Below are 22,295 nucleotides of genomic sequence, written 5' to 3'. Positions count from 1 at the left end.
TTTCCAGAACAGACTTGCCTGGAAACAACACTACAACCTCTTTATTAAAAAGATGAGGCAGTCTTTGGGCTGATTTAAGACCCGTAGTAAAGCAAGTTGCAAAAGCAATTAAGTAAAGATCTACAATACTGCACTTGACTTTATGAGCATATAAATCTCAAAGATGGAAATGTCATTTCAACATAGCTATTTACCAGAGATAAAATATGCCTATTCTGTGCACAGCCTTTGATCTGACTTTGTGGTTCCTCAGGATTTGGATTCAAGAGATGTTGTCTTTCTGACGATTGGCACCGAAGAGTAAAAGGTATGGAAGACTCACGTGTTTATTACTGCTGAAAAAACAGACCAAACTTTTATAGCTGGAGTGTGTCCAAGAAAAAGTAATGGTAAAAGTCCCAGGCATAACAAGAAATAAGAAATAGATGAGAATCTTTTGGCTATAGGAAGAGCGGACTCCAAAATGCATCTTTTTTATTAGTGTTTTTGCTGAAGATTGGGTAATTACTTGAGTGACTTTCAATATTAAATATTGAAATATTCCACTCAAAGTATTCCATTTACAGCTGATTAGAGCTTCATATTCTGTGTTGCTGAAAGTTCGAAGTAGAAACCAAAAATCAAAATTGTGCAATTTTGTAAGGAAATTAAATTTTAAAAAAAAAGTTTTGGAAAATGGTTCTGGTTCCTTTCTTTTTACACCAAAAAACTAGCAAGTAGCCAGCTGTTTCATCACTGAAGCAATGTCCTAGAGTCAGGGCACTGTGTGTGGGGCAGCCCCGTGGGATCAGAAGCAGCCTGAGAGGATTCACAGAGCCAGAAACCTGTGTGCCTAACAAACCTGGGAGCTATAAACTAGGAGACATTTGGAGCAATCTCTGAAGAAATCCAAGGCTGCAAAGTTTCAGTGGAGAATTCCTTATCACTTCTAGCATTTTTGCATCATTTCCATACTTATCCAGCATATAGATATTGTTTGCACAGTGGAGGATGGTTTGAAGTTGGGTGTCACGAGCAACATAAGCAAATATGTATGTATGAATACATACATATGCACATATGTATTCTACGTGGAAATACATACACAGAAGCAGATTTTCAGGAGTATTTAGCAGCTAAACAGGGGCAAATGGTCACTGATTTTTCAGCAGCTCGTTGAAACATTCTGATTTGAAATCAAGGTACCAAGCTTACGCTTTTGAAAGCCTGACTAGGGATACAACCAGAGCTTTAAAGACCTCAATGACTCTAAAAGTGTTGTCTCTGCTCCTAGGGAAGGACCAAAAAGGAAAGTAACAAGCTGAGGTGTAATGCTGGTGTAAAGGAAAGTGCCTTGGAGTGTCCAGGTCAGGGATAGGTGAAGGCAGGCCACGAAATTCATGCCACCTACAGAGGTTCCTGAGCCTGTTCCCCATTGACGTAATCTCCCTAAATAGTGAGTCTGAATTTGTGAAAGGCGCAGAGGCTGCTGTGCCTCTCAAAGTCTCTTATGGACATATAAAAATATTTCCTCTGTTAAGTGATGGTGTGGTGGGTTGACCCTGGCTGGGGGCCAGATGCCCACCAGAGCTGCTCTCTCACTCCCCTCATTCACCAGACAGGGGAGAAAAGGTATAACGAAATGCTTGTAGGTCGAGATAAGGACAGTGAGAGATCACTCACTAATTATCGTCACAGGCAAAACAGACCGAACTTAGAGAAGGAATTCGTCTAATTTATTACTAGGCAAAACAGAGTAGAGGAATGAGAAAATAAAATCAACTCTTAAAACACTTCCCCCCACCCCTCCCATCTTCCCAGGCTCAACTTCACTCCCGGCTTCAACCTCCTCCCCCGGCAGTGGCACAGGGGGACGGGGAATGGGGGTTACGGTCAGTTCATCTCACGGTGTTTCTGCCGCTTCTTCATCCTCAGGGGGAGGACTCCTCTCATCGTTCCCCTGCTCCAGCATGGAGTCCCTCTCACGGGAGACAGTCCTTCACGAACTGCTCCAATGTGGGTCCCTTCCATGGGGTGCAGACCTTCAGGAGCAGACTGCTCCAGCATGGGTCCCCCACGGGGTCACAAGTCCTGCCAGCAAACCTGCCCTGGCGTGGGCTCCTCTCTCCACGGGTCCACAGGTCCTGCCAGGAGCTTGCTCCAGTGTGGGCTTCCCACGGGCCACAGCCTCCTTCAGGTGCCTCCACCTGCTCTGGGTGTGGGGTCCTCCACGGGCTGCAGGTGGAATCTCTACACCCCCTCATCCTTCCTCCATGGGCTGCAGGGGGACAGCCTGCCTCACCATGGTCTTCACCACGGGCTGCAGGGGGATCTCTGCTCCGGTGCCTGGAGCTCCTCCTCCCCCTCCATCTGCACTGACCTTGGTGTCTGCAGAGTTTCTTACATCTTCTCACTCCTCTCTCTGGCTGCAAAAACTCTCTCTCTCTAAGTGTTTTTCTTCTTCTTAAATATGTTATCACAGAGGCGCTGATTGGCTTGGCCTTGGCCAGCGGCGGGTCCGTCTTGGAGCCGGCTGGCATTGGCTCTGTCAGACACAGGGGAAGCTTCTAGCAGCTTCTCACAGAAGCCACCCCTATACCAGCCCCCCCCCCCCCCGCCCCCGGCCACCAAAACCTTGCCACACAAACGCAACACAGATGGATCCCCAGGCTTTTGTACATCTTCCTTCCTCAGTGAAGTACTAAGCCATGAACTACTTAACAAAACTACTGAAGATCGTGGAGTACATTGAATCTTTGTAGATTAATTAATTTATTTTCCAGGCTTAGATCATGACAAATCAAAATCTACTGACTCTTCTCCTAAAAAAAAAAAAAATTGTCCCTTCCATCAAATTAGTTACATTGCTGGGGTATATGCAGTGTGGTGGGTTGAGCCTGGCTGGGGGCCAGGTGCCCACCAGAGCCGCTCTCTCACTCCCCTTATTCACTAAACAGGGGAGAAAAGGCATAATGAAATGCTTGCGGGTCGAGATAAGGACAGGGAGAGATCACTCTCTAATTGTTGTCACGAGCAAAACAGACCAAACTTAGAGAGGGAATTCATCTAATTTATTACTAGGCAAAACAGAGTAGAGGAATGAGAAAATAAAATCAACTCTTAAAACACCTCCCCCCACCCCTCCCATCTTCCCGGGCTCAACTTCACTCCCGGCTTCAACCTTCCCCCCCTCAGCGGCACAGGGGGACGGGGAATGGGGGTTATGGTCAGTTCATCTCATGGTGTTTCTGCCGCTTCTTCATCCTCAGGGGGAGGACTCCTCTCATCGTTCCCCTGCTCCAGCATGGAGTCCCTCTCACGGGGTGCAGACCTTCAGGAGCAAACTGCTCCAGCGTGGGGTCCCCCACGGGGTCACAAGTCCTGCCAGCAAACCTGCCCTGGCGTGGGCTCCCCTCTTCACGGGTCCACCGGTCCGGCCTGGAACTTGCTCCAGCGTGGGCTTCCCACGGGCCACAGCCTCCTTCAGGTGTCTCCACCTGCTCCGGCGTGGGGTCCTCCACGGGCTGCAGGTGGAATCGCTACACCCCCTCATCCTTCCTCCATGGGCTGCAGGGGGACAGCCTGCTTCACCATGGCCTTCACCACGGGCTGCAGGGGGATCTCTGCTCCGGCGCCTGGAGCTCCTCCTCCCCCTCCATCTGCACTGACCTTGGTGTCTGCAGAGTTTCTTACATCTTCTCACTCCTCTCTCCGGCTGCAAAACCTCTCCCTCTAAGTGTTTTTCTACTTCTTAAATATGTTATCACAGAGGCGCTGATTGGCTTGGCCTTGGCCAGCGGCGGGCCCGTCTTAGAGCCGGCTGGCATTGGCTCTATCAGACACAGGGGGAGCTTCTAGCAGCTTCTCACAGAAGCCACCCCTGTAGCCCCCCCGCTACCAAAACCCTGCCACGCAAACCCAACACATTCCACCCCTCGCCTCTGTGAATCACATATTTAAGAATTATTAAAACATATTCAACAGAAAAACTACACACACACTAATCACATCAACAAGGAAAAAGAAAAAGAATTCCCCCCACCAGAATCAAAGCAACACTATCACAACACTAAACAAGAGTAGACAATACACACAGAATCCACCTCCCGTCCCTTCACCGCTATTTCACTCTCAATCTACGTTCAGTCAATGTTTTGCTCGTTACCTCTTCCAATTACTGTCCTTATCTCGATTTTCTCCTGCCCCACGTTGGGCGCCAAAAAGACTATATATTAATATGAGAGGTAACATCCAGATCTAAGCATACAGCTTGTGTAAGTTAAATCATGGGTCAGTAAGGTCCGTGGCAGCCTGAACAAAAATGTGAATTCACCCAGTAGTGTGCAGTATGAATATCTTAAATAAGAATAAAACTGGACTCCATGGACAAATATTACTGTGGTTTTTTTTATTTTTTTAAACAAATAATTCAATTATCTTGTTTCCTTCAGCATATATGTATTTCCATTTCATGTAGTTATTTGGACATAAAAGTGGTCTGTTACAGAACACCTTATTCTCAACTCTCAGATGTAGAAGCCAGGAATCCCATGCATCTTTACTGAGGGTTTCTGTTACAAATCATTACAAAAGTTTGTTTAGATTACGACTTCCAAGCCAAAGAACCACTGACATTTACAGTTATTAACTATGGACTTTTGATCCCATCCTTCACAGTAAAACAACAGTGAATCTAACTGTCTCTCTCCCCTACATACCCCTGTATTGCATCAGCTTTGCAGATTTGGGAATTTAACTTTGTTTAAAAGAAGCTCACCTGATGTTTAATATCAAGACTTAGTCAACACTTGCTCTATAAAAATCTTGCCTCTTCTCTTTTTTAAAAACAAACAAATAAACCCCATGTATTTTATATTAAACATTTTAAAGCACTTACCTTTTGTTTGTAATCACAACTCTCCAAAGAAAATCAAATGGGAAAACATGCTGCACTGTTTAGATATGACAGTAACAACATAATGACACTCTTTCTCAAGAAGAGAATGGAAGGTCAGAGATTACAACATTAGTAAAATCTTTTTTTATATAATTCATGATTCGCAAGACAAAGGAAACTCAGATCCCAGTGATAAACTTTGAGAAAGATAAACAAAATTTAAAACACATGATTAACACATAAACAACCCTCATCAGTGCTTGAATAACACTACAGTATAATGGCAAATGTCAGTACTACAGCTGGTGGTATTAATGTGGCTGCTAAAATTGTATTTATGGCCCCAGGAAGACCGTGCAGTCTACAAGCCTACGGGTTTCTGCAAGGTCCTGCAGTGCAGTTGAGCCACACGCTGCTGTCATAGAATCACAGAATGGTTTGGGTTGGAAGGGACCTCAAAGATCACCTAGTTCTAACTCCCCTACCAAGGGCAGGGACACCCTCCACTAGACCACGTTGCCCAAAGCCCCATCCAACCTGGCCTTGAACACTTCCAGGGATGGGGCATCTGGGCAACCTGTTCCAGTGCCTCACCACCCTCGCAGCGAAGAATTTTTTTCTTTATATCTAATCTAAATCGACCCTCTTTTAGTTTAAAGCCATTACCCCTTGTCCTGTCACTCCTTGCCCTTGTACACAGGACTTGTCTTAAGTTACATGCCCAGGTGGCTTAAAGCTCATCTTCATACAGCTGTAATGCTGCTGGCACATAGTGCCTGTATGGGTCCCCGCGGTCCTGTGAGATTTTCCTGTGATGTGCTCTATGTTATGCCAGATTACAGTGAAGACAAGGAAGCAAATCTGGACTGGCCCAACACAGACGCATTAGATGCGTACTCTAAAATGTATCAGAATAAAGGACCTGGCCCACTCATTTCTTTATTAAGTGATCACATTTTTTAGTATTTTAGTCCTTTCTTCTGCAATTAAATTAACTAAAGTTCAAATATATTTCCCAGTGTATGAATTAATTAAATCTGGTTTAATTTCAACTTTGAAAGACAGAAAAAAGATTCCTTTCTTAAAATGGTGGAGGACTGCAGAATGTCATTAGGCGTTTTGCCATGCATTTCTTGAGCTGCCTGATTTTTTCTTTCAAAACTCCCACAGTCTGCAGTTGACAGGAGTAATAAGTCTCAAAAAGCTTGCAAAAAATTACCATGTTCCTTTATATATTTTTTTAAAGTAATATTTGGACCAAAGTATGCAGTACTGCTAGGTGAGGCAGTTGTTTCTTTAAGCTTATGGACTAGAAAGCTGTTGGGGAGTGTGTTACTCATGTCTGAGCTGGTTCTAGTTACGGGAATCCAGTGCACTGAAATTTTGGGCATAACAGCATCTGGAGCTTGCAGAAGTGCTGCTGAGGTTTGGCCAACTCACAAGAAAAAAGAGCAGATCTTTCCTTAATAACGTATAAAAGTTTTTAAGATATCCCTGCCTGAAAACCTGTGCAGCCTGATGAAGAGATGCAACTTGTACTGGATACTTCCTGAAAAGACACTGGTGTTCTGACAGAAAAGCAAGATCTGCCCACCCATATGAAAGGTACATCTTCATTTTAGAGGTCCAGATCCAGTCACCTTTACGTTATGAACAGTCCCACTGAAATTACTGAAAGCTGACTAAAGAGTAAGACGGGATCCAACTTGAGTAAAGGTATCAGAATACAGGCCCAAGCTTTAAGTAGAGAGTCACAATCTGTGTTTGAATTATGGAAACTGGAGAAACATCCTTAAAAAAATCTCTGACACTTAACAAGAGAATAGATGTAGGGTAGTTGCTTATGTAACCTACATCCCCAAAAACATTTCATCAAACATTTTTCAAGTATCATAGTTATCTAAATAGCATTTGCTTTGTTGTTGTTGTTGTTGTTTTTTATTTGTAGCATGTATTTTTAAAAGCTTTTGTTCCATGCTCCTGCTTTTTTAAAATATCAGATTTATAGCCTTATTTGCTACAGATTGGGCATATCCAGACCCAATTTTTTAGTGCTGATCTTGTCAATTTATATTATACATGTACAGGAAGAGAGGAGAGCAAGTGCCATGTGCTGCTAAATGCAATAGCAGAATTTGTTTTATCTGCTGCCTTTGTGTAGCATTAGCATTAACTGGAGTATCAGTTACTGCTTTTCTGTGCTTTGAGGATGACCTGTACTGGGAAAGTACTGCTCAGTTCCTTAAGCCTTCTTCTCAGTCCTTGACACTCTGGCCAAAGTGTGGTGCTAATTCTGACAGAAGCCTGTTTCTCCATTGCCTCATACCGTGGGTGGTCATTACCAGCAGACTGTTTTTTCCAATTAGGCTAATGCTTTGTAAACACATCTGAATTTTATTATCTGCTGTAGATAAATCTACGAGGCACAGAGCAATGAGCAGTCTATCATTTATTCACTAGAAATGTGACGAATTATCTATGTGTCTCTATCACACACACCAGTGAGGCATCAGAGGGCAGCAGTCTCCACCCTTTGGCCAGAGAAGAGCCAAACTAAATCATTGTATCTGTAGCTAAAAGTCAGATTAAAATTGTTTTGTTTTGTTTTATTTTGTTTTTTTCCCCTACAGTGGAGGCCTTGAATGTGGGAAAGATTCTCATCTTGGTCCAAAATTGATCCCCTCAAATTTGGAGATCAGTATTCCAGTTCAGTGAAGCTCTACACAAAAAATCAAATGTATACATCAGCAGATGTGTGGACTCATCACGATCTTTTATTGCTGAACAGAGTGGTTTGGAAGTTGTAATAAAGGGCTAGCAAGATCTCAGAATAAGACCCACTGATGATTATTGTTAATTCCAAGCGGTTTTGCAATGCTTCACTGAAAATATTAAATGAAGTATTAGTGTAACTATATTAAAAGGACTAATGTCTTTTTCAGGAATATTTTAAAAGGTCATTTTGTAGACAGAATAGTCCAATTATTAGGTCTCATTACTGATGCAGAAAATAATATGACTTCCAGTGGATTATCATGGCATAGCTCCCTTTCAGTTATTTTAAGGCAAAAGCAAGTTTAAATAAATTTTATGCCAAATCTTTTGGCCACTCATCCAGATAAAATGATACCATAGAAGGTTCATCATGTTCTAGGGGAAAAAGAAATGACAAGCAGTAATTTTCATATGAAACATCAGAGTGAATTTTTACTAAATTTTAAGATTTTTAAAATATGAGACTACTGTTCCATGGGGGCTACAAACACTGTAAAACAGTAAACTGACTGAAGGTGAAAGGAGTGCTGTTGTAGACACTCATTAACTTTTCTTTTATGGTGAAAAAAATTTCAGAAAATCAGTTTTGAATCTGCAGGATCCATTTAAAACTAAAACCATCTGCTCACGGGTTGTTGAAATGCCACTCAGAAAGAATTAATTTTAGCTGGAGAGAGAAATACCTATGTAGTGGTTAGGAATGGTTTTGAAAGGATAAGCTAATATAAATTTGAAACAACTGTGCTGCAAAAGGAGGGAAATATTGGAAAAGACTTTTTTTTAATTCTTATGCTCACTTATTTGGCTGTACTAACACAACACAATGCCAGTATCTAGATTTCATCATTCACAATTCATACTGAAGTTCCTCCTTACCTGTAAGACTAATATTTTCCTATTTCATTTGAGGGAAGTTTTGAAATAATGAATCCCTTCAGCTGTCTGATTTGGTAAGCAATTTGGCAAACTGTGCAACACGAGCTTAACTGTGTGTTGTCACTTGTGCATGCTAAGACACAGGTGTTTAAAAAAACCCAACCCTTTGGATACACGCTGGAAAAAAAGTCATAGAAGAACTGGAAGTATTTAAGGTTTGTGATAGTGCTTTTGGCCAGACCATAGTCTAGTAACTGAAATGTGCCCATCTTTTGCAGAGTCAGACCTGAGGGGTTTCTACAGGACCTTTTCTCAGTGCAAAAGGTCTGTATAGAGACAGGCCTGTTAGCAAAGCCCGCACTTGAGATTTGAACTTATCACTACCAGTAATGCGTTCTTGCAAGGGTTGTACACTTGTAGAGAAATATTTGTAGATTAATGGAGCAAAAGAAATCTTTCATCTGTTTGTTTGCTGCAAATAATAGCTAAGAAAATCACCTGTGCTTCCAATACGAAGCCCAGAAAATGTTTAAAAGTTGTAAATTGTCATTAACAATGTATTACTGTTGTAAATTTTGAGCCTGTTCTCCCCTGTTCTTGAGGATATTGTGCTTAACCAACGGCACTTGTTCAGAAATGTTGCCTTTTCCAAGAGAACTTTCTTAATTTCCTGAGTAGATGTAATTCTGCACTTCATTGTACCTTGCAAGATATCCTGGGCTGCTTTTCTTGCAAGGACGTATTGTGGTGATTTAGCTGAAGCTAAACTTAAACAACTTAAGCAATCTGTTTCAGTGGTACACTTCTACCTAAGATATGGTTGATTTAGATTTTGTGCTGGCCTTCACAGCCTTGCCTTGGAATTTGATTTTCTTCAGTGATGTCAACACAAAATCACATCTGTGGGCCATAAAGGGGTCTTTACAAAGCTCAGCTACATGGGAGTCACATCAATCAGTCAAGTGGTGAAGCATGTCGCTGTTGGCAGACTCCAGAATAATGTTTACATTTACCTGGTGTCTGCTGTGTTCAGTGTAACACAGAATCATAGAATCACAGAATGGTTTGGGTTGGAAGGGACCTCAAAGATCATCTAGTTCCAACCCCGCCCTGCTGCGGGCAGGGACACCCTCCACTAGACCACGTTGCCCAAAGCCTCATCCAACCTGGCCTTGAACACTTCCAGGGATGGGGTATCCACATTCTCATTCTTGCTTCCTTTTCCTGAAATGAAAAATAACACTCATCCAAAAATTAGGAGAACTAGATGAGATAGGACGATTCTCTCCTTTTTGTGTGTCTTCTGACTCAGGAGGCAATGTAAGCATATGTAGAAATATCCATTTTTCCTGAAAAATCTCATGAATTTCCTACAAAAAGTGCAAGACCCAAAATGTTTCTAAAGAGTAAAGGTTTTTTTCTATTTAGATATAACCTGTTAGGGCAGTTGATTTGTAGTTCCAGTTTCTTCTGACTTTAATCCTTCTGTGTACCTGACAGCATTTCAGCTTGATGCATGATGCTGTCATAGTTCATTAGCATCTTGAGTCTCAAAGTACTTACTGAGTCCAGGAAAACACTCGCCGAGTCCACTGCAATGAAAATGCTGTAAGCTCACGTTCACAAACACAGAAGTATCAAGCACCTCTTAAAACTCACTAGAGTGCTTGCCTTCTGTTCTCCAAGTGAAATGTTATTCAAGAACTCCACTTTCCCTCTCATTTCAAGTCTAATGGGTTTATGAGCCTTTTGGTGAGCCACTGTTGTGCATCATGGGATGATACAGTCCAGCTGGATCACAGAAGATAATGAAGCAGCTGAGACACAGATACAGCATTGCTAAATAAACACGCTCTGGGGTTCTTTAGTTCTCAGTTTGAAAGCAGGAAACCTCTTGATTTTCAAAGCATTTGAGTTTTCGATAAAAGGCAACAAACCAGCAAGGAGGGAAACTGAATTTCACTTTTTTATGATCTCATTCACCTTTTGACTCTGTTCCTTCCCAAACTCTACTGTGCCCCTTTCCCGTTCCATCCCAACACGTCTTTCCAACCTCAAATTGAGACATTTTCTCCCCCATTCCCTACTGTTTTCTCACGTCAAGTACTTTGGTCCCACAGACTGCAGCTCTTCCTTTGACTTGTCATCACTTTCTTCGCTGACTCTACACCTACTTTCCCAATTCAACACCTTCCTCTTTCCTGCCACTTGTGAAGTTTAGAAACCCCCCTCTCCCATAGATTATGAATCTGTTTTGACTTCATTCCAACTGCTTACCCCTAAATTCTTGACACCACCACCCCCCAAGTTGTAATCCTTGCCTTACAACAACTGCTCCCGTTTCAGTCTGCAGTTTGTCTGCTTTTCGTGGCTCTGCTCAAACAGCCCTGTTTGTTTAGCGGCAGCTAAGCCTGCATTTCTTCTGCAGCACTGCCTCTGCCTGCAGTCTGTGCTCTCTAAAGAGCAGATATACAAAGCATTTTAAGCATCTACAAAACATTTACTCTGAGCAATAGAGAGGTGGGGAGGACAGAAGTGCTGAGGTGACACATGGAGCGTTGTGGGGGAGTGGAGGTTGGCCGCGTGAGCATTGCTATGAATGCAAGCTTATAAACACATAAAAGTAAAATGAGACAAGCAAAATCTGATCAGAGCGTTAATCATTTACCTCCTTTGTTAAGATTTAGCAGACCAAGTGGAGCACCCAATTTCCCTAGGAATTTCTTCTCTCCATTTTGCTAGGGCCCATACCCCTCTGGCTGTGAGTATGAACTGTTGGCAAAAGACCCCCGGCTGAGCAGCCAGGGTGGTGGTACCCAGGCACAGCCTTGGCCCCCTGAGCACCTGTAGATTAACTGTGTGTGTGGAGCAAGCCAGATGCAGGACACTTTGGATATGCTGCTCAACACCTTGCAGGTGATCTGTAGATTTCCTGCAATTCTTGTCATGTCCAACTATGCTGAACTGACTGCACACTTGCAGTTTGTTTGCATAGGCCAGTCTTGTCAGAGCTGCTGTGTAATACAGTTTAACTGCATGTACTCAGCAAACGTGTCTGAAAATTGGCTGGATTTTCTTCTCCAGCCAGGTAGCAAACATACTGCCTGTTTCGCACAGCATTCTCATGATCATCCCCCTGTACTCGGCACTGGTGAGGTCACACCTCGAGTGCTGTGTTCAGTTTTGGGCCCCTCACTACAAGAAAGACATTGAGGTCCTGGAGCATGTCCAGAGAAGGGCAACAAAACTGGTGAAGGGGCTGGAGCACAAGTCTGATGAGGAACGGCTGAGGGAACTGGGGTTGTTTAGCCTGGGGAAAAGGAGGCTGAGGGGAGACCTGATCGCTACCTGACAGGAGGTTGTAGCCAGGTGGGTGTTGGTCTCTTCTCCCAAGTAACAAGCCATAGGACAAGAGGAAATGGCCTCAAGTTGTGCCAGGGGAGGTTCAGATTGGATATTAGGAAAAATTTCTTCCCTGAAAAGGTTGTGAAGCACTGGAACAGGCTGCCCAGGGAAGTGATTGAGTCACCATCCCTGGGGTATTTAAAAGAGTCTAGATGTGGCGCTTAAGGACATGGTGTAGTGGTGGACTTATCAGTGTTAGGTTAACAGTTGGACTTGATGATATTAAAAGTCTTTTCCAACCTAAATGATTCTATGATTCTATACATAACAGCCCTTGTAGCTGATGGGGTTAGACCTAAACCTCTTATTCATTTCCTGGCACGTGCAGGGAGCAGCAGTACCTCACAAGCAATCAGGCTATGGTTGAATGCTCAGGAGAGGGAACAGGAGAGCTGTTACCTTGGTTCATTTAGCAGTTTGTTCAATATATTTCCATACACCCCCAAATCTGACTTAACTTCTTGTTCCACCAAGTTCTTAAGAAAGTCACTGTGAATCATCTAGTTAGATGAAGTCATTAGCAGGCATCCAAAAAGGAAGAGAGACAGGAGTCCTTTGTGTATTACCTCAGTTATGGCTCCCAGCCCCGGGTGGAGGAAACCACTACTGCAAGGGAGCTGGGACTCATGTAAGGGGCTACTGGAGGGTCCTCACCACTCCTGCTCATAGCTCATCCGTCAAGCAGCCCCTGGGATCCCCACTGTATGATGCAGACATGTTCCTGATGTCCCCTGTCCCCCTGAGGTAGGTCAAACAGCACATGCTTCATTTTGGCACTTTCCATTGGATTTCACAGCCTGGATCCTTCACTGAGCCAGCTAAGGCTCAGAGTTTCTGGATGCCTCAAAGTGAAAAGCTCTCAGACTCTGCAGTGTGCTATACGTGCTGTTGACTGATTTAGAAATAGGAACATACACACAGGAGGTGCAACAGCTTGTGTTATAAAAAGACCTCATTATGTGCAAAATATTTGATTTATGCAATTCACTAAAACTCCCTACTGTTTTGAGTTCACTCATCACTGATGTATTAGTGGAACATACTGGAATCACAGGAGGAAATGATAATAAACACCTACAAATCTGTAACACAAAGGAAAACAAAGAACAAGGCAAAATATACCATATACAAAGATTTCTGGCAGCTGTTGAAAGTTGAGTGAAACAGCCTGATCTAATGAAAGATTCAAATATTGGACGCTGACCTTATACAGATTTCAGACATATAGGCCTAATATACTTCTAAAAAAATCCACTCAATTGCTTATCCAGGCTGGACATACATGAACTTCATTTTTCTCTTTTTGGTGTTTTGTTGGTTTGTGGTTGGTTTTGGGTTTTTTCCCCCCTCCATTTTGCTTTAAATTTGGGGAAATATTTGGCATCATGTCTTTTTTGTGTTCCCAGAATTACCTGTCTCTTACAACTTATGGACATTTTCCTCTGTGTGCCATTGTGCCATGTGCCTATGTGGCTTGCCTTCAGATATCTGTTCTTTATAAATGCATGCTGCTCATGGATATTTATTTATTTAATAGTTAGATTGTCAGAACAGCAACATCTAGACTTAATATTTTCCTCTGCAAATTTTTGCATTTTCTATGCAGTTTGTTACATATCCTTTTCAATAGCTCATATTTTTTCTCATTTATTAAAATGAGCAATGTATAGTACAAGTGGGTAATTATTTGTTTGATCTGCAAATTTAGCCATTACACTATACTCTTTGCACACAGGTTGTTGCTTGCTTCTTTTAGTTCATCTTCTCTGGCCCTCACAGTTGCATTATTTTTTTGTATTATGGCTGTTCAACCCCCTCTCATTTCTTTACATTATTTGATGAGCATTAAATTTATAGGGGTATTTCCTGCCCTTATTTTTCTCCTGTGCATTTTGATTGCTTCTTTTGACTTGCTGCATGTCTATTACATTGCTGTCTCCATAATCATGCTTTATTTTGTTTTTCTTTTCTGAACACAGCAATGTCTCTGTAAAAGCAGTGCAAATTTTAGCCTTTTTTTATTATTTAAATCAAAACAATAGAAATAAAAATAAAAATGTGTCAGCAGAGGACTGGAGAACTTAAGGTTTTGTATTATTTCAATATCTCTGTGGATATATTTAAATATATGGATTTGGAATTGTGCTTACATTTTCATTAGATAGGACTCATGCTTTCAGTTGTGGTCCTTCTCTGTTCAGGTGTTGATGATATGTTAACTTCTAATTATTTTACAGAATCTTGCACATCGTTTCTCTCTTGCCATTCATGTCCTTTTTTTCAAAGAATATTTCATAAGCCTAGGAAAACAGTAAGTTTCCTAACTTCTAAGTTAGATCTACACCGCAGTTTTTGCTTTTCAGATAATGTTTTAGTTGCAAAATATCATTGCTTCCACATCAGGATGTCATGTAGAAGCCCATTGCTGTAGAGGAAATTGTTACCGTGCCATTGGCGTGCTATGATTTTCCATCACCCGCTACATAGCAGAGAGCCAGCCAAAAAATTAGTTAAAAACACAGCAGAATTACAATGTTTCTATTCCCTTTAACAAGTAATGATGTTTATTATTAAGCTGAATAGTATATATTCCAATCTCGCTAAAAATAGCAGCACATGCATTAGAAACGCGGAGTGCTGCAGGCCTAATCTCAGGGTAAACGCTGAAGCCATTCAGTTTTGCATGTGAAAAACTGCGGACACATTAAACCACTTAAATGCTAACCCGGAAGACAAGTATTTTGGGGATTGTGCCAAATGCATAGGGACACAGCCCTCGAGGGCACGGGCTGCCGCGGCCACAGTGGGTTGTGGCAGGCAGATGGGAAGGTGGCGAGGAAGAGGAGAGAGGTGGAGGCACCACACCATGAATGGGGAGATGCAGGCACCAGGGCAAAGATTTGGGGTGAGAGACAATAGACTGAGTCTCACATTCAGCGTGCGGGACTTGGTGGTCTCAAACAACAAAAGTGTGTGTTTATCCAGGTGTGCTCCCAATACGATGACTTTTGATGGACGTGACTTGGAATGAGAGTTCAGCTCTGCTAAAATGCATTACCAGCACCGTGTGGTGCCGTGTGGACCTGGATTTCGTGTTTCACTGGATCCATTACCTCTAAAAGTCAGACCTTTGCTGAATGCATGGTATTTTCTTGACAGCTGTGGAATTCATATTTGGAAGACAAAAATAACAGTGAATGTTAAAGCTGGACAAAATCTTTGCTATAATCCAATCTGCTGCATAAAAGAAGAGATAAGCCATAAAAAAGAACTTTACTACATTACCCATGAACTCTGCATGGTTCAGTTTTGAGACAGGGTTTTCTTTTCACAGAGCTAACTAACCTTGGTTGAAAATTTTGGACAACAACAAGTTCACTGTGTTCTTTTTAGCATGAGAACTTTTGGGATAAAGTGTAACTCCTTTCATATCACTTTTGTTCAGAAGAACCACAAAATTCGAAACATTTAGATCTTAGAAAATAAAAACCAGACATTATATCAGCTCTGGGATGATGGGAACCATGACTAGGTCAGAAAAGTCAGATAGAAAGTTACAGCTATTATATATTTGGTTTCTGAAAGGCAGGACTTTCTTCAAAAGAAGGATTATGATCCAAGATATGACCCTTCTACTACAAAGCCAAACAGTTTATACTATATCAATCTCTACTGTTGAGACTTTAAAAAATTTGATTGTAAAGGCAGTACTGCTAAAATAATCCCTATTTCTGTTATTTTAATTTTGCTCTGGCAGCATTTGTCAGAAAGCAATGCAATTTGTGGTGAAATCAAGTTGGCCAGTGCATAATTGAATGCTTGTTTAAGATTTAGGTTGATGTGCAGTTTGACTGCAGTCTCTAATGTGGCCATTTTCAGAGTTCAAGCATGGAAAATGAAGTCAGCTTCTATTTTACAACAAAACAAGAAATATATCTAAAAAAATAAGTTATGTCATGATTTTATAACAAAATTTAATTTCAACACATTAAAATGTATGTTACAATTTAGAGCTCACCAAAAGTTTGATTTTCCATTTTTAAATATAGATTATACTAAAATTAAAGCTTATAAGACATCAAGACCAATTTTCTGCTGAATTTGAGTGAAGAAAAGTAGGTCTCTGAATCCACTACTGAATGTTGTATGTAGCTTTAATAGTTGTTGAATAATGTTTTCCACATTTGAAGTGTTAACACCCGATAATGATAGTCCCAAGGAAGTCTGCCTTAGATGTTGGATTCAAGTAAGATGTGTTTATTTTTTCTGGACACTTACATCTACATGCTTAAAAACATATGCACAGGAGTAATAAATAAAGTAAAATATATACATTCTTAATGGATACCTGGGAGCTATTACATGTAACAAATATCTAACTGCATAGCTATTAAACATCACAGTGTCAATTGTCCTCTTGAGAGACTGATGTTTTCTTCCAAGCCTGGGTTAGGATTAGAAAAGTTTGCAATTTGTCATATGGTGGTATGACTCAGTAACCGTGGTTGATATTGTTACACCCTATGTCCTTAATGGTGGTTTGCCTTTCATCTGGGTAAATCTAAACAGGTGAACTTTCCTGCAACAACTTTTGATGTATAAATAATTCTTGGTAAATAATTTTTACATGGATTTGTTGATAGTGACAACATTGTTGCATTTATTAGGATAAACATTATAGATGGTAAAACTGATTAATATTAATGTTTGAACAAAAGGCGACTATTTTCTTTGGAAATGGAGATACCTGGGTAGTTTCTGTGCTGTATGGAGGGGAGACACTGGCAGGAGGTGCCATGAGAGATGTCCTGCATTCAGTTTACGCTTTAGCTTCTCAGTTCAATTACTCAGAAAATTAAAGATTCCTACTCCACATGATTTGTGTGTTGCTGTGTCTGTCACTGAACTACTACAGGCAGGGAGAGGAAGCATTGTTCAAAACCAAGGAGCTAAAGTGGGAGGCAGGCTGCTGGTGAGAGCCCACCATCCCTCTCTGAAAGGTAGCCTCAAGGAAAAAGAAAGGCACAAGTAGCACAGGGAGGCTTTGACAATAAGCTGACATTAGCTATGGTTTTCCTCTGGCAGAATTATTTTATTGAACTAGCAGATTTTTTTCCCCCTTTTTGTTTATCCTTTAAATCACATGCAGAAGTTATAGTCTTCATTTTGCCAAACAGTATGTCTTTGGAAAAAATATGAAATTTGATGAAATATGATATAATTTAAACATTATTTTCCTGAGGAGAAAAGTGCTACAAGATAATTAGCAGCAGAGTGCCTTAAGAATCCTACAATTGGTCTTATATTTTGTTTATTTTCTTTTCAGAACTGGCAAAGCTCATGGAATAATGAAGTGGTGACACACATCATTCAAAGTCCATCAAAACTCAGGATGGCTGAAACCCTCTCAAAGTAGTGAGAAAGTTCAGGCTGGGGAATGAACTGACTCAGTAACATGCACCTAATGCCAGACAAACCTGGTAAGACATAAAGTGAGTTTGTGAAATAGAAGAGATTACAGTGCCACGTTGTGGTGGGTTGACCCTGGCTGGGGGCCAGATGGCCACCAGAGCCGCTCTATCACTCCCCTCATTCACCAGACAGGGGAGAAAAGGTATAACGAAAAGCTCGTGGGTCGAGATAAGGACAGGGAGAGATCACTCACTAATTATCGTCACAGGCAAAACAGACCGAACTTAGAGAAGGAATTCATCTAATTTATTACTAGGCAAAACAGAGTAGAGGAATGAGAAATAAAATCAACTCTTAAAACACCTCCCCCCACCCCTCCCATCTTCCCGGGCTCAACTTCACTCCCGGCTTCAACCTCCTCCCCCCTCAGCGGCACACAGGGACAGGGAATGGGGGTTACGGTCAGTTCCTCACTCGTTGTCTCTGCCGCTTCTTCATCCTCAGGGGGAGGACTCCTCTCATTGTTCCCCTGCTCCAGCATGGAGTCCCTCTCACAGGAGACAGTCCTTCACGAACTTCTCCAACGTGGGTCCCTTCCATGGGGTGCAGACCTTCAGGAGCAGACTGCTCCAGCGTGGGTCCCCCATGGGGTCACAAGTCCTGCCAGCAAACCTGCCCTGGCGTGGGCTCCTCTCTCCATGGGTCCACAGGTCCTGCCAGGAGCTTGCTCCAGTGTGGGCTTCCCACGGGCCACAGCCTCCTTCAGGTGCCTCCACCTGCTCCGGGTGTGGGGTCCTCCACGGGCTGCAGGTGGAATCTCTACACCCCCTCATCCTTCCTCCATGGGCTGCAGGGGGACAGCCTGCCTCACCATGGTCTTTACCACGGGCTGCAGGGGGATCTCTGCTCTGGTGTCTGGAGCACCTCCTCCCCCTCCTTCTGCACTGACCTGGGTGTCTGCAGAGTTTCTTACATCTTCTCACTCCTCTCTCCGGCTGCAAAAGCCCTCCCTAACTGGTTTTTTTCCCTTCTTAAATATGTTATTACAGAGGCGTTGATGGGCTCGGCCTTGTCCAGGGGCGGGTCCGTCTTGGAGCCGGCTGGCATTGGCTCTGTCAGACACAGGGGGAGCTTCTAGCAGCTTCTCACAGAAGCCACCCCTGTAGCCCCCCCTGCTACCAAAACCTTGCCATGCAAACCCAACACACACATCATAATTAAATCTTATTTAATTTTTATCTTATTTAATAATTAAAAAAATAATTAAATCTTATTTAAGATTTTCCTAGCTCAAATATTATTCTCAGTTGTAGTAACATTTTGTGTAATACAGAGATAAAATGATACAAAGGCATGTGACACTGCTGTAAAAGTCTACAGTGGTTTCTTTAGATTTTTTTCAGGTGAAGGAAATATCAGAGAGATTGGACCTGTTTCCTGTTAGCATAGATACATAAGGTGAGACTGAAGAAAAACACATGCAACCTTCTGGAAGAGGTAACTAAGATAGTTATTTCCTCTTGTATTACAGCAGTAAGGGACTTCCAATGAATGTGAGACCAAAAATAACTTAAAAATATATCATCAACCCACAGAGCTGTGGCCCACAATGTTAAGACCATAAAACCCCCAAGCTTTAAAATGTAAGTCAAGTCCTTCATGGCTGGAGCCGGGGGAAAGTTCTCAATCGGTTCATGTGTCTCCAGTTGCCTGTTGTGTTTTTGTCAGATGCACCCATAGCTGGCTGCTGTTACAGACAAGATATGGTATCACTGGTCTGATGTGGAATGAGAAAATCTATGCTCTGCTGTTTTCTTAAGAAGAAAGAGTCCATTAACACGCAGGAATCTGTTTTTAAATCACTTTTTGCTGGAATGAACCTTTAAGCCCTCCAGTAGCTGTTCCAAAGGCAGAAGTTCTCCACCTAATGTGAAACAGGTCTCAGAAAATTCAGCCAGATAAAGCAAAGGAAGAGCAGAATCACTGAGATGAGCTGAACAGATAGTGGGATCCAGTTATCTTGTTGCTTTCAATAAGGAATATCAGGATAAATTAAGTACACAATGGAAATTTGGATCTCAAAATACATGTGAGATCTAAAGTGTTTTTGGGTGTCTCAAACCGTTAATTTCATGGGAATTACCAAAAAGGGAGAAATTCTAAAACCACAATATCATGTGTTTAAGACTTCACAGTGTTTATTGCCTCAGAAGGTATGAGATTTCTTCATGTTTTCAGTATTGCTTCTTGTGAATTTTTTTCTTTTTTAAGATTTTTCAGATTGGCAATGAAGTTATTTATGAATATCAACACTATGAACAGAACTGTTCCTCTACAGTTCGCAGCATGGAGACAAGAATAATCTTTGCCTTGCTCTTCTCTCTCTCCATTGAATAAACTGTTTGGCTTGCAGTTCATCTTTTCCTATTTCAAATAAACTTTTAAGATTTCTCAAGCACTGCTTTAGAGTCTGATCCCTAAACCAACAGAAGCCAAAGCAAAGAATTGCATCGACCTCAGTAAGCTTTGGATTAGCCTTACAATACACTGTCAATCACTTTTTCTTTTGCACAGGCCTGCAACCACTTTGCTACCATGTGGAAGATATCGATGTGGAAATATTTTGCAAGGAAAATTAGCAGAGAATGGAGAAGGTCTTGCAGTAGTACCTAATTAAAAAACAAACAAAACAACAACAAAAAAAACCCAGAAAAAATACCGGACAGATTATTATAGCAGCTGCTTTCTATATTGTTACATTTAGTGACTGGACGGCTAATGGCTTAACGTAAAGGAGAACAAGTTTGCTTCCAAATTTCTCCTCCTATACAATTACATTTAAAGCATGGAAAATTTTGAACTTGTGGGAAGATATATTTATTATGTAAATATGTCACATGAACATCATATGTTATTACTGTTCAACTTCATTGTAATTTCCTTGACCTTTTTCAGGAGAGAAGATCAAGCTAAAAATGAAATCTGAGGAAAAGACAGAAAGATCCAAATGTAGTACAAGCCTCCCTATTTTTGGCAAGTTTTCCACCACAGCACCCAAGGGGTTGATCCGAGCCAGAAGAACACTTTGGCAAACAGAAGTCTTAAATAGCAGACATATCTGTTGTGAAATTTTGGCTGTTGATAAGCCAGAGAGACCTGGTTAAGGACCAAGTAATTTTAATGTCTGCTGAAAGACATATATTTCTGAGCTGGTTTGGGATTTGGGGTATTTCACTGTCAAACTGATGATCTAACAGTGAGGGTGTACAAGAGACAGAGATTTCCAGCATTACTGTAACTTACCAAACTTTGTAGTATAATTATTAATAAAACAAAGCACCGTGATGACTTGTGAAGGAATGTGGTCTCCGTTACCATAACGCCCTGGGGTCATTTAAAGAACATATTATTATTCAATATTCATGTGGAAAAAATTCTGAAATATTACAATTGCTTATTTTGCAACAGCTATGTGTGCTACATAATTTCTTTACAACGCTTATTTTGCTCTGGAGGGAAAGTCTGTATATCACTTTATACTTCTCTAGTACCCTGCACCTTAAAAATCAAGCACTTGCCAAACATTTATGAACTACTCTTAGCCTCAAAATACATAGTAGGAGGCAGTGTTATTGTCTCTGTTTTTCATGGAAGATAAAATGAAATATTCATGATTAACCACAGGAACATTGCTGTCATGATGAACTTAGCCTCTTTGGTGCATGAGTCATCTTTTTGTTGTATGTACTGTACCTAAAATAATGTAGCTTTAACTCCTGCTTTGGGGTGTTACCAGGGTATAAATAACAATAGCTGGGGAAGAAACTTGTAACAGGAACAAAAGTATAGGCCTAAGGGATTTTCATCATCCAGTGTTTCCTTGAGCAAGATGACCCATCTTCACTTTACTGGATAGTTAGTCAGACCTGTTTAATTTTTAAATATACAAGTACAGTTCTTTCTTGGAAGGTATCGTCATGTTAGATGGTAGCAGTGGTTGCAGGAGATGCAGGTACTCCCTTTTAAAACTACTGTTCATGACTTTGCTGGAAATAGCTCAGAGTGGCGTAGAGCTGCAAGTCAAAGGATGCTCCGTTCTGACCACACTTCTGCCGTTCTCTTTACTGAATGCAAAAAACCCCTGGGCTGCTTGGGGCCTTTTTGTTTAGGTGACCGCTGTCAGATAGACTTGTAAAAAGATACAGTTCACCTGGGTTTCATTAGCAGAATGAAAAGGGAGCTTATCCACCTCCCCTGCTGGGAAGGGCAGAGCTAGTGCAGAAGGCCACCCTGCAGTTCCTGCCCATGATTTCTTGGCCAGTTTTTCAAGTAAACACTCATTTTTTGGAGTGGTTTCATTGCTCAGTAGGTTTCTCTCAATAATGAGGGAGTCTTAATAGGCAGGAAGTCTAGTAAAAGAAATAAACCATGTCCTCCAGCATTCAGTCAAGGTGAAGAAAGTTCTAGCCATGAGAAAGAAGGACCTGCTTTTGCCTGGCTTTGTTTTCTGTGTCCTGGACCTTAGCTATTTCTAGCGGATTTTATTCCACAGGTGTTTGAAAGGAAATTACTTTTTGCATGCTTAGGAGTCTTGCTCTTGACCAAGTATAGCTTTGTCAAGGTGTATTAAGAAGTAAATAACATAACAGGGTGTAATTATGGGCTTTTGAAAACTAAAACAGACTTCAAGTAGCGTTACCCCGTTGGTGGGGGATGGGGGGGCTGAAGAGAGGTGATCAAAGAGCTCGACTGCTTTGGGCAAAACCAGTTCATTCCTGTGGGATTACACACTTCAGTATTTTGGGGAAAACTTTGCTTCCTGAAGAAATAGGTAAGTTACAAGTATTTAACCAGCTTGACATCAGTGACATCTTTTTGGCTCTTGCTACATCTATGACCGCTTTTAAATGTTTTTCTGCATTCCCAGGTACTGATGCTTTGTATTTTAGTC

The 22,295-nt window shown here is 41.6% G+C and overlaps 1 long non-coding RNA gene across 1 annotated transcript; it reads left to right on the top strand.

The window, feature by feature from the left end:
• Positions 1-253: 253 nt before the first annotated feature.
• Positions 254-20,565, top strand: LOC129213433 (uncharacterized). The gene is made up of 3 exons (XR_008579442.1): positions 254-307; positions 17,259-17,412; positions 20,300-20,565. It is a non-coding gene; the product is annotated as an uncharacterized LOC129213433 (long non-coding RNA).
• Positions 20,566-22,295: the final 1,730 nt, after the last annotated feature.

Source organism: Grus americana, chromosome 1 (assembly GCF_028858705.1).
Source record: "Grus americana isolate bGruAme1 chromosome 1, bGruAme1.mat, whole genome shotgun sequence".
NCBI classification, from domain to species: Eukaryota; Metazoa; Chordata; class Aves; order Gruiformes; family Gruidae; genus Grus; species Grus americana.
This window is presented reverse-complemented; position numbering and strand designations above follow the sequence as displayed.